Source organism: Oryctolagus cuniculus, chromosome 7 (genome assembly GCF_051225735.1).
Source record: "Oryctolagus cuniculus isolate XC-2025 breed Fujian yellow rabbit chromosome 7, ASM5122573v1, whole genome shotgun sequence".
Lineage (NCBI taxonomy): Eukaryota > Metazoa > Chordata > Mammalia > Lagomorpha > Leporidae > Oryctolagus > Oryctolagus cuniculus.
This window is the reverse complement of record NC_142873.1, coordinates 20,074,848-20,087,549: the sequence shown is the minus strand read 5'-3', so window position 1 is coordinate 20,087,549 and position 12,702 is coordinate 20,074,848. Positions and strand designations below refer to the sequence as shown.

General features: G+C 43.6%; 1 protein-coding gene and 1 pseudogene across 2 annotated transcripts in view; both read left to right on the top strand.

Moving 5' to 3' along the window:
• The window catches only part of DPP6 (dipeptidyl peptidase like 6), a 1,254,484-nt gene that overhangs the window by 190,355 nt on the left and 1,051,427 nt on the right, over window positions 1-12,702 (top strand). The window lies entirely within an intron of this gene.
• On the top strand, window positions 3,023-3,332 carry LOC149125351 (enhancer of rudimentary homolog pseudogene; annotated as a pseudogene).

Below are 12,702 nucleotides of genomic sequence, written 5' to 3'. Positions count from 1 at the left end.
CTCTGCTCCAGTATCAGGATGCCTCCATAGTCACTCGCTAACCCTACAATTTCCATTTCTTGAAATCATATGATCTATTTATTAGTTAGATTGACTATTATCTATCTCCATGAAAGAATGTTGTAATTTATCAAGTGCTTTCTGTGCATCTGTTGAGATAATCAAGTGGCTTTTACTCTTCAATTTGTTAATGTGATGTATCACATTTATTGATTTGTGAATGTTGAACCAGCCCTGCACAACATGGGTTAATCCCACTTTGTCCAGATGAATGATCTTTCTGGTGTGTTGTTGGATTTTATTGGCTAGTATTTTGTTGAGAATTTTTGCATTTATGTTTATTGGGGATATTGATCTATAGTTCTCTTTCTTTGTTGTGTCTTTTTTTCTGGCTTGTGGTTATGCTAGCTTCTTAGAGTTTGGAGTGACATTCAAAATCATTTCATTGATCTTTTGTAATTTTTGTTTCAATTTTGTTTGTTTTGTTATTTTAATTATTTCTTTCCTCATAATAATTTTGGGATTGGTTGTTTTTATTTTTTCTGGATTGTTGAGATGCATTGTTAGATTGTTTATTTGATGCCATTCCAATTTCTTGATGTAGGCACTTACTGCTATAAACTTCGCTATTAGTATTTCTTTTGCTTTATCCCATGTCTTGATATGTTGTGTTGTCATCTTCATTCATTTCTAAGAATTTTTTATTTCTTTTTGATTTCTTCTTTTATCCACTGTTGATTCAGTAGCATGTTGTTCAATCTTCATGTGTTTGCATACTTTCTAGAGATTCTTGAGTTGTTAATTTCCAGTTTCATTCCATTGTGGTCAGAAAAGATACATGGTCTGATTTCATTTTTTTAAAAAGATTTATTTTATGTATTTGAAAGACAGAATTACGAGAGAGGTAGAGACAGAGAGAGAGATCTTCCATCCTCTGGTTCACTCCCCAATTGGCCGCAATGACCAGAGCTGCGCCGATCTGAAGCCAGAAGCCAGGAGCTTCTTCTGGGTCTCCCACATGGGTGCAGGGGCCCAAGGACTTGGGTATCTTCCACTGCTTTTCCAGGCCATAGCAGAGAGCTGGTTTGGAAGAGGAGCAGCTGGGACTAGAACTGGTGCCCATATGGGATGCAGGAGCTTCAAACCAGGGTGTCAACCCGCTGTGCCACAGTGCCGGCCACTGATTTCATTTTTTTTAATTTGTTGAGACTTGCTTTATGGTCTATCTTATGGTATATCCTAGAAAAATTTGTATTAATTGGTGATGAGAATGTGTATCCTGTAATTGTGAGATGAAATACTCTGTTGATATTATGTGCATTTTGTACAGAGTGTAGATTTACTCTCTGTTGTTTCTTTGTTGATTTTCTGTCTACATTGATGAAAGTGGGGTGTTGAAGTTCTCCATTTTTATTATACTGGAGTCTATTTCTCCCTTTAGATCCATCAACATTTGTTTTAAATAGCCAGGTGCCCTGGCATTGGGTGCATATACATTTATTATAGTCATATTTTCCTGCTGAATTTATCTCTTAATCATTACATAATGCTCTTCTTTGTCTCTTTTAACAATTTTTGTGTTAAAGTATATTTTATCTGATATTAGGATGGCTACACCTGCTTTTTTTCTTTCTGTTAGAATATCTTTGTCCATCCTTTCACTTTTTTTTTTTTTTTTTTGGACAGAGTTATAGACAGTGAGAGAGAGAGACAGAGAGAAAGGTCTTCCTTCCGTTGGTTCACTTCCCAAATGGCTGCTATGGCCGACGCTGCACCAATCTGAAGCCAGGAGCCAGGCGCTTCTTCCTGGTCTCCCATGCAGGTGCAGGGGCCCATGCACTTGGGCCATCCTCCACTGCCCTCCCGGGCCACAGCAAGAGCTGGGCTGGAAGAGAAACAACCGGGACTAGAACCCAGTGCCAATATGGGATGCTGGCACTGCAGGCAGAGGATTAACCAAGTGAGCCATGGCGCCGGCCCCCCATTCTTTCACTTTCAGTCTGTGTGCATTTTTGCTGGTGAGGTGTGCTTCTTGCAGACAGTAAATAGATTGGTCTTGTTTTTAATCCATTCATCCAGTCTGTATCTTTTAATTGGAGAATTTAGGCCATTTTCATTCAAGGTTATTATTGATATGTAATGACTTGATCCTGTCCTTTTTCCATATATATTTCTATTGTTTATTTTGTAGTTCCTTTGCACTGTTATCATGAAATTTTCTGCCTTCACATTCTTTTATAATGATAACTATCGTTCTGTGATAAGGCTGGAAAGTGGTGACAAATTCTTTCAATTTCTGTTTGTTCTGGAAGGTCTTTATTTCACTTCATTCATAAGTGAGCTTTGCTGGGTACAGTATCCTGGGTTGACAAGTTTTTTTCTTTTAGGACTTGGACTATGTCTCTCCATTCTCTCCTAGCCTGTAGGGTTTCTAATGAGAAATCAGCTATCAGATCTAACTGGAGATCCTCTGAAGGTAATCTGTTTCTCTCGTGTACATTTTAGAATCTTTTCTGTATGTTTTATTGTTGGAAGCTTGATTATAATGTGTTATGGTAATGATCTTTTCTGTTCATGTCTATTAGGAGTTCTATGTGCTTCCTGTCCCTTTCTCCAAATTAGGGAGTTTTCTGCTATTATTTCACTGAATAGACTTTTTAATCCATTCTCTCTTTCCAAACCTTCAGGAACTCTTTAAGACCCATTTGTTAGGCCATTTGATAGTATCCCATAAATCTCGAACCCTGTTTTCAGGTTTTCTCATTTTTTCTTCCTTTTTTGTATTACTGAGATATTTCCAAGGTTCTTGTCAGGTCTTCTCCTCTTGGGATGAGGGACTACTTGCAGTGGTATCCAGTAAGCACTTAATAAGGCTATTATACCAAGTCAAATGCTGTGTAGCCAATATTGGTACAAGTCTGGAACTACTTGTCTGAAAACTTTGGGTTAAATTAGGAATTTAGGGCTAAGCTCGTTGGCAGTGGTGGTATCAGCAGCAGGTACAAAAACAGAGTTTGGCAAGATGTCTCACACCATTTTGCTGGCCTACTAAAAGGCCAGAGGCAGAACTCAAGCTGACAATGAATCTGTGAATGAACGCATGGAAGGTGTTTGTAAAATGTGTGAGGAATGTCTGAAAAGAATGAATCCCAACAGTGTGTCTCTATCACATACGATATCAGTGAGCTGTTTGATTTTATCCATGATCTGGCAGACACAGCTGCCTTGTTCACTGGTCTGATACCCAGACATACCAGCCTTCTAACAAATACTGGATCAAACAGAAGCTCTACCTGCTCCTCCCCTGGCCGGCCCAACAGCTGGGAAAATAATGGAGTTGGAAGCATTAGGGGGACAGGGGTGGGCTTGGAACACCGGTGTGTACAGTGTGCTATAGTGGAAGTTTTGTATTACGGTGATCCTGCTTCCGTTTGTTACACTGTAGCCAAGACTGAATGTATTAGGTGAAGGGTGAGAATCTTACTCAGTTTGAAAGCCTCATTACCCCTCTTATCTTTTCTTTTTTCCTTTTTTTAACTTGAACATATTTATGAGGATTCAGATGGAAGTGTTTTTTGTCAGTTAATGTTGTCTCCAGAGCTTCAGACGGTTGAGATCTGCTTTGTAGCAGTCACTGTACTGACCCTTCAAGGTGGGGAGGGGAGTGGCTCCATTCAGTTACATCCTCAAGGCAAACACTCCGTGGAAATTAGGGCTCTTTAGTTATAAAAAAGTCAGGGATTTAGAATTTTTGGCGTGTTAGAAGCAAAGTTGCTGTTTTTATTGTATGTTAAGTAACAACACCAATGGTATAGGAAGCACCCCATTAACAAACCCTTAGTAATTACGGCAAAAATATAATATCCACACTAAGTAGCATACACAAAACTATCAGTGGCTCCGTATCACTCTCTATACGTTTTTGCCACCAAAGAAGTTCAGGGCAGAAAAGATTTTGTTTCCAAACAAACTTCCAGGAGCTCTCTATGGATTTTGAAATTATGGGCTATGCATGATACGACCCCCACCTTCCAAGAATGAAAATCACTGCAACATTGAGATAGATGCACATTCTCATAAAATGAGCAGGCATTATGGCGATGGATGCAGTAGGAAGTGGCTGACGTCAGCTGAGAGATGAGTCAGCCCGGGAGTGCGAATGAGAGCCACATGAAAGTAATGAGGCTGGAGATGTGCTTTAGGTGAAGGACCCTCTGCAAAAGCCGAAACCTCCCCAGCCTGGATCCAAATTCTGTTTCCTATTACATTGCTGCTGCCAAAATAGCTCTTTGAATTTGGTGCTTAGAAGGATTTAGAGAGACTAAAAATTGCAGCGTTTCCTACAGAGCTATTTGTAAGAGGAAAGCAATGGAGGTAGAGAAGTGGGTTGTTGAGAATAATAGGGTGAACTTGAAAAAGGAAAAAAAGGGAGGATTAAAATAAGGGCAATCTCATATTGAAATTTCTCAAACTCAGTTTTCTCTAAGGAGTTCTACTCTCATTTTTCTTAAGGGAGAGAAAATTAAACTTTTAAAATTACTTTTTATTTTATTTTATTTTATTTTATTTTATTTTATTTTTTTTTACAGGCAGAGTGGACAGTGAGAGAGAGAGACAGAGAGAAAGGTCTTCCTTTTGCCGTTGGTTCACCCTCCAATGGCCGCCGTGGCCGGTGCGCTGCGGCCGGCGCACTGCACTGATCCGATGGCAGGAGCCAGGAGCCAGGTGCTTTTCCTGGTCTCCCATGGGGTGCAGGGCCCAAGCACCTGGGCCATCCTCCACTGCACTCCCTGGCCACAGCAGAGAGCTGGCCTGGAAGAGGGGCAACCGGGACAGAATCCGGCGCCCCGACCGGGACTAGAACCTGGTGTGCCGGCGCCGCAAGGCGGAGGATTAGCCTAGTGAGCCGCGGCGCCGGCAATTAAACTTTTAAAATTACACACACACACACACACATCACATCACATCACATCACATCACATCACATCAGACACACACACTTTTGGAGAGGAATAGCTAAAATGCAGGATTTCCACTCACCAGGTAATCTCTGTGGCCTTCTTGTTAGCCCTCTAATTAGCTGCTTTGCAGCTAATTAAACTTGAGAAAACTAGTGAACTTCCAGAACAGCCCGAGAAAGATGAGTATAAACATCTTCAGTCTAGCTTTTGAACATCATGGTGTCTGTTAAAAACCTTGTATTGGGGCTGGCGCTGTGGCGTAATGGGTAAAGCTGCTGCCTGCAGTGCCAGCATCCCATATGGGTGCTGGTTTGAATCCTGGCTGCTCCACTTCCAATTCAGCTCTCCGCTGTGGCTTGGGAAAGTAGAGAAAGATGACCCAAGTGCTTGGGCCCCTCCGTTCATGTGGGAGACCCTGAGGAAGCTCCTGGCTCCTGGATTTGGATCAGCCCAGCTCTAGTCATTGCATTCATTTAGGGAGTGAACCAATGGATAGAAGACTCTCTCTCCCTCTCTCTCTCTCTCTCTCTCTCTCTCTCTCTGCCTCTGCCTCTCCAAAAACCCTGTATGTTAGCTCATAACCAAGGTAGGAGTAGGAGTAGGAGGTCTCTTCTACAGTAGTCAGTGCACATGTAAAGATTTTTTTTGTGTGTGTGGACCTGTGTTTGGGAGCCATGATCCATTTCCTCATCTTCACATATTGGGTTGCTTTTAGATCCTTGGTTCTCTCCATTCTTAACGTACTAATTCTTTGATTAGTACTAGGAGGTAACCAAATGGCTGTTAAAATAGAGATTCATGTTCCTTTCTAATCCCATATTACAGTATCATAAAGTCCCCAAATTGAAAGCATCCTAGCAAAGGTTATTTGCTATTGATTCCTTTGAATTATAAAATTAATTTTATTGATCTTAATTTCCTCTTCCTTGTAAATTGTGCTGATTGGTCCTAGAGCTGTAGTTTGGACCAGCACCAACTAAGCCTTATCTTCTTTTACTTGATATGTTTCAATATCTGAGGAAATTCGTCACTTATCCCCTAGGCGATGTTTTTTGCAAAATAGAAAACTGCTAAGTCTGGGGCCAGGGCTGTGGCACAGTGGGTTAAGCCAGTGCCTGCAGCACTGCCTCCCACATGGATGCCGGTTTGCATCCTGGCTGTTCCACTTCTGGTCCAGCTCCCTGCTAATATGCCTGGGAAAGGTGCAGAAGATGGCCCAAGTACGTAGGCCCCTGAACCCATGTGGGAGACCTGGAAGAAGCTCTTGGCTCCCGGTTTGGCCTGTCACAGCTCTGGTTTTTGTGGCCATTTGGTGAATGAACCAGCAGATGAAAGATTCTGTCTCTCTCTGTCTCTGTCTCTGTCTCTGTCTCTGTCTCTCTCTCTCTACCTCCCATCTCTGTAACTCTGCCTTTCAAATAAATAAATAAATATTTTTCAAAAAAAGACTACTAAATCCAATTTGGGGGCATTGTTTTCCTTTTTCAGATCTTGGAAGCATTTTAAAGCATCGCGAAGCAGCCCTTTGTAACTGCATGATTACATACAAATTATGGAACAGGATGAATGTCCCACGGATGTTTCCAATAATGATGGAGAGACAGCCCAGTGTTTTTTTTTTTAAAGATTTATTTTTATTTATTTGAAAGTTAGCATTACAGAGAGAGGCAGAGACAGAGAGAGAAGTCTTCCATCTGCTGGTTCACTCCCCAGATGGCTGCAACAGCCAGAGCTGCGCCAATCTGCAGCCAGGAGCCAGGAGCTTCTTCCAGTTTTCCCACATGGGTGCAGGGGTTCAAGCACGTGGGCCATCTGCTGCTGCTTTCCCAGGCCACAGCAGAGAGCTGTATCGGAAGAGGAGCAGCCAGGACTAGAACTGGTGCCCATTTGGGATGCCGTCACTTCAGGCCGGGGCTTTAACCTACTGTGCCACAGTGCTGGCCCGTCTGGAGCGTTCTTACTAGGAATGCATCACGAACATTTTGTATTTGAAAATTATATACCAGAACTAGGGGCTTTCTTATGAGTTCCACAAAGTTTGTCCCTTCTAGTCTAAATAGCCAGAAAGAAATTTGCGGTTGATATTTTCTGAAAACTGACTTACTTGGTTCAGAGTTCAGGAGTTTCCATCGCCCCTATCTTTTCTGCAGATATGTGTCTACTAGAATTTGTTCTTCAGCAGAGAGCCTTCTCTGTCAACAGGCATATCTTTTTGAACAACTTTATTGAGTTATAATTTGCATAGCATATGTAAATGTACAATGCAATGAGTTTTAGTATCCTTACAGAGTTGTACTACTATCACCAGAATCTCATTTTGTGACACTTGCCTCGCTATGAAATGAAACCTCTTGGGCTTACTTTGAGTGAGGACCTCCTTGGAAAAGTCCCATCTTCCTATTCCTGCCAGATGATGACATCGAGGTGCAGAGAGGATCGAAGGTCTTTGCTCTTTGCTTCACAGGGCCCACAGCGCTTGATCACAGGAGCGCTTGGTTAGTGTTGGATGATTAGCGTTTGATTACATCTGTCTGTGCAGTGTTCTGTCCTCCCTTCTCTCTCCTAGGCTCATCAATAATTGGGTCTGGACTCTTGCTCTTATTTATAATTTAATATCTCCAAGTTGTTCTTTATATCGTCTAGCTAAAATTACTCCTGCTCCCTTTTAGGTTTAATTAATAAAATGGCCTCTTTATTGATAAAGGTTTTTCTGATTTATATTCCATGCCTGTTTGCTTGGAGGGAACAAATTTGCTCCTAAAAGCTGACCCATAAAGATATCAAGAGGCAGGCACAAAAATGAAGCCCAGAGCTTGGGGTAGGGCCTCATAATTTCTGTTCCATCTGATATATAAATCTACCCCTCTCCCCAAAACATATTAATAGGAACCTCCTAAGCATTTTTAAAATCTGTACAAAATGACTCTATCATATGAGAGATTATGAGGAAATATGAAAAAAGTCAAGTGTTGGAGCATTTTCTGGCATGCCCAGGGGTGTCTAACAGCAAAGGAGTCAGTAATGGTGCCTCCCCACTCTTCTTCCTGATCCTGAGCCTGTCTCTCTCTCTCGTCTTCTCTGTTGAAGTGGACATCTCGAGATGTGGTTGTTGTTTTTAGCCCTTGTATATACTCCTGTGGGATTCTGGTCTTTCTCCTTTTTACTTGTTTAATATTATTGTTCAGTGCTACATTAAGGCTGTGATTATGGATTGAAATTATATTTTTAAAAAATTTAAAAAATGAACGAAGGAGGGGAACTGAGAGAAGGAGGGAAGTATAGTTATCTTCTTAGAATTGTACCTATGAAATACATGAAATCTGTTATCTTTTTTTTTTTTTTTTTTTTTTTTTTTTTGACAGGCAGAGTTAGACAGTGAGAGAGAGAGACAGAGAGAAAGGTCTTCCTTTTTGCCGTTGGTTCACCCTCCAAATAGCTGCTACGGCTGGCGCGCTGTGCCGATCCAGAGCCTGGAACCAGGTGCTTCTCCTGGTCTCCCATGGGGTGCAGGGCCCAAGCACTTGGGCCATCCTCCACTGCACTCCCGGGCCACAGCAGAGAGCTGGCCTGGAAGAGGAGCAACCGGGTCAGAATCCGGCGCCCCGACCGGGACTAGAACCCGGAGTGCCGGCGCTGCAGGCGGAGGATTAGCCTAGTGAGCCGCGGCGCTGGCCTAAATCTGTTATCTTTATATTAATAAAAATAAAAGGCCAGGTAAGGCTTGATCATCTAGGAGCTGTTTGAGTATGTGACAATTACTCTACTGTGAGGGACAAGTCGTGTTAACAACAGGAAGGTGGGGACAGGGAGAAGCAGAGTAAGAACTGAAGAGAGAGTAGAGACAGTTCTGGGGAAATGGGAGAGGCTCACTCCAGGGGAATAGGACTCCAGTCTGGGATGAAGACAAGAGGAAGGCAGCACTGGACACTGGGGTGGAGGCCGAGAGGCTGGGGGACCGAATGGCCTCACGGAATATGTATGATGGTTTCCTGCCACTGTGAGCTGCTGGTTACTGTGCTGCCTGGGCACGAAGGGCAGCTTTTTTGTACTTTTGGTGAAGAGCCAGGAAGAATAGCATTGGAAACTATCAGGCAACAAAATCTTTAGACACATCTTCCAGGGATTAAGGCTTCAAAATTTGAGAAAGCAAACTTAGTAAATACAAAAAATGCCAGTCTGGCACTGGAAGGTGAAGAGTTGCTTTGGTTGCCAAGCATCCTATTCTCAAGCAGGTGGGGCTTGGGAGGTTTTCTTCTCGTGTAACCCTCCCTCTATTTTTGTGTATTCATCAGGACTCGGAGTCAGCTCTTGCCTTCAGTTCGCTCTTCCCTTCAAAGCTGTAGGATCAAACTAATGTATTCCCTGACATCTTATTGTGTGTGTATGTGTGCTAGAAACAAAACTTGCTGGTGGATTTTCTGTTTTTATTTGTATCTGCTACTGGCTCCAGTGACTTGCTCTGACATGGTTTTTGTCTCTAAAAGTAATTCACGGGGGCTGGCGCTGCGGCTCACTAGGCTAATACTCCGCCTTGTGGCGCTGGCACACCAGGTTCTAGTCCCGGTCGGGGCGCCGGATTCTGTCCCGGTTGCCCCTCTTCCAGGCCAGCTCTCTGCTGTGGCCTGGAAAGGAATGGAGGATGGCCCAGATGCTTGGGCCCTGCACCCGCATGGGAGACCAGGAGAAGCGCCTGGCTCCTGGCTTTGGATCAGCGCGGTGCACCAGCTGCAGCAGCCACTGGGGGTGACCCAACGGAAAAGGAAGACCTTGGCCGGCGCCACGGCTCACTAGGCTAATCCTCCACCTAGTGGCGCCGGCACACGGGGTTCTAGTCCTGGTCGGGGCGCCAGATTCTGTCCCGGTTGCCCCTCTTCCAGGCCAGTTCTCTGCTGTGGCCAGGGAGTGCAGTGGAGGATGGCCCAAGTGCTTGGGCCCTGCACCCCATGGGAGACCAGGAGAAGCACCTGGCTCCTGGCTCCTGCCATCAGATCAGCGTGATGCGCCGGCCGCAGCGCGCCGGCCGCGGCGGCCATTGGAGGGTGAACCAACGGCAAAAAGGAAGAACTTTCTCTCTGTCTCTCTCTCTCACTGTCCACTCTGCCTGTCAAAAAAAAAAAAAAAAAAGAAAAGAAAAGGAAGACATTTCTCTGTCTCTCTCTCTCTCACTGTCTAAATAAATAAATAAATAGATTCAGCATGGGGTTGTACATTTGGTGAGAATTGAATGTAACCCTGGGGTATTGCTAAACCCTGGATGTTTACCTGCAGCAGGTAGATAAGGCCCCATTGGTGGCACCACCTCATTTCACTGCCATTCCATCTCCCGGGGCAGTGGAGTATTTGTGAACTCAGGAAGGTGTGGAGATTGTTAGGGAGCGGCTGCAACATTTCTCTCCTTCCAAGGTACATAAGTTTATTTATTTACTTGTATTTGAAAAGCGTGTGTGCATGCACACACACACACACACACACACACACACAAATGTCTTCTATCCTGTGGTTAGTGCTGGGCCAGGCTGAAGTCTGGAACCCAGAACTCAATCTGAGTCTGCCACCTGGGGAGCAAGTATCTGCCTGCCAGAGTGCACATTAGAAGGGAGCTGGAATCGGAAGCGGAGTTGGAACTCGAACCCCAGCACTCTGGTATGGGATGCAGGTGTCCAAGCAGTAGCATCTTAACCGCTGTGGCAAACACCCACCCCTCCCTTCCCTCCTCAAGCCATCTTCAGGGATCCGAAGGCTCTGGGAAGACAGGATGAGTACCCTCCATTTAAAAATGCTTATAAAACCTCATCATATATTCAGATCCTGTGTGTGAATCGTATATGGCTGTTCTAGGGTTGTGTGGTTACAGTGGGCTAGGCTTCCTGCTTAACAATGGGTTTTATTTGACAGTTAATATTTCCATTTGCAAATCGTATCAGGCTTAAGTCCTAGCAAATGCGTATGCTACTTTTACCTTTCATTGATGCAAAAATGAACGGAAACGTTTCAAAGATCTTTCTAAAATGATTTGCTCTCCTCGATGTTAACATCCTTTGCCACACAATTCAGGAAGCTGAAAATTTGTTTGTAATTAGTTTATTTGTTCACGTATGATGTTTTCCTGTCATCTTGGAAGAATTATTTAGGGATGTGGGATCCGTATCTGATATATTGATTGCTGGATTTAAACAAATGAGAACATATTATACTTAGTACAGTCGTCAGACTTCATGCACGGAACTGAGACGTTAACTAGCACATGGTGCATTCGTTCCCAAAGCTGTTGTGTCAAATAACATTTTCTGGAAATAACAGCATTGTAAATTATGGTATCTTATTGGTCTCTGCAACATGACCCTAGGGTACTTTGATTGCTGTGGAGAGTGACACTTAAAATAGAATGCAATATAATTTTAGATTGCCTGTTGAAGATTTCTGATTCCTTATTATAACTTTGGAAATAACGTGTCAGTAGATTCCTTTCAGCTGAAACTCTTTTGGTATTTTTTAAAGTGATTGATCCCATTAATCACTTTAGCTATTTCTACTGAGACAAAAAGAAGAGGTAAATTTGAAAAAAAAAAAAAAGTTACTGAGTAATGTCTCTCTGTAGCCAGGGAATCCACTGAAGGTCATGGTATTCTCCAATAGGTTATGAGTGATAAAATCAGAGCTATTCTGTGCCCCAGAAGGAAGGGCGGGGGGATCTCTCGCGTCTCCCCATTGCAGAATAGCTGTCAGAATTCAGGAGCTGAAAACAAGTCCTTAACCACAGCTGGTTTTCCTTGGTCTTGCTCTTGAACTGGTGAGGTCATGCTAGCAGGCAGAGGAGATGGCTGAGTGAGGACTCGATGGCATCCAGGTGCTGGGTGAGCTGGTCATATCCTCTTTTCCACCAGCGGATGATTGGATTATGCTTTTCTTTTAGCAGCCTCTACTGCTGTCTTCTGGGCACCAAAGGCATTCACTTCCAGGACCCCTGTCAGGGAGATTTGAGGGAGCTGGCTCCCAGAGGAACCCCAGGTTCATTCCTGGCCTCATTCCCGTGAGTGCTTACCGCCATTTAATTTAATTCATAGTAGTCTGTGTAGCTGCCTACATTGATGGAAAATGTGTTTAAGATAACGTTTCCTGATTTAGTAAATTATAAGTGATCGTTTGCAGAGGATTAGAAAAATGGCATACTCTTTAATCAAATGAATGTGAACCCAGGCTGATGAATACAGGTGCCATTAATCCAGCCTGGGTTATTTATGCAAGGAAACTCATTCCTGGGGAGAGAGACCACATTGCTGAAGGCCAAGCTCATAAAGTGACAGCAATTTGTCACTCTCCTCACTGCACTGTCAGAAACAAAGGGAACAAATGACCAAAACCAAACAACAGCAGGAAAACTTTATTTGGTTTCCACTGGGTGTGATCCTGGGTCTGAAGTGCTCATGGGGGGAGGGAGGGTCTCAAGGAAAAAAAGACTTTTCTCTGCAGGAAGCAGCCGCCTACCTGTCCACTTCAGAACTGAGGCTGGTATATGTTGCAGGTGGCGAGGGAGGGCTGCAGGTGGGGGCACCATCCAAAGGCAGAGTTTCTCAGAGAGGCACTGGACACCTGGAGCAGCCGACAGCCAGCTTTACAGAGCACATTGTCGATTTACCACAAATGTGCTTTAATTCCCATTCATAGAGCTTTCTGCGTAGCAGCATTTCAACCTACTGTGAATGCATGTATACTGTTGAATCTGTCTCAGCAGTTATACCAT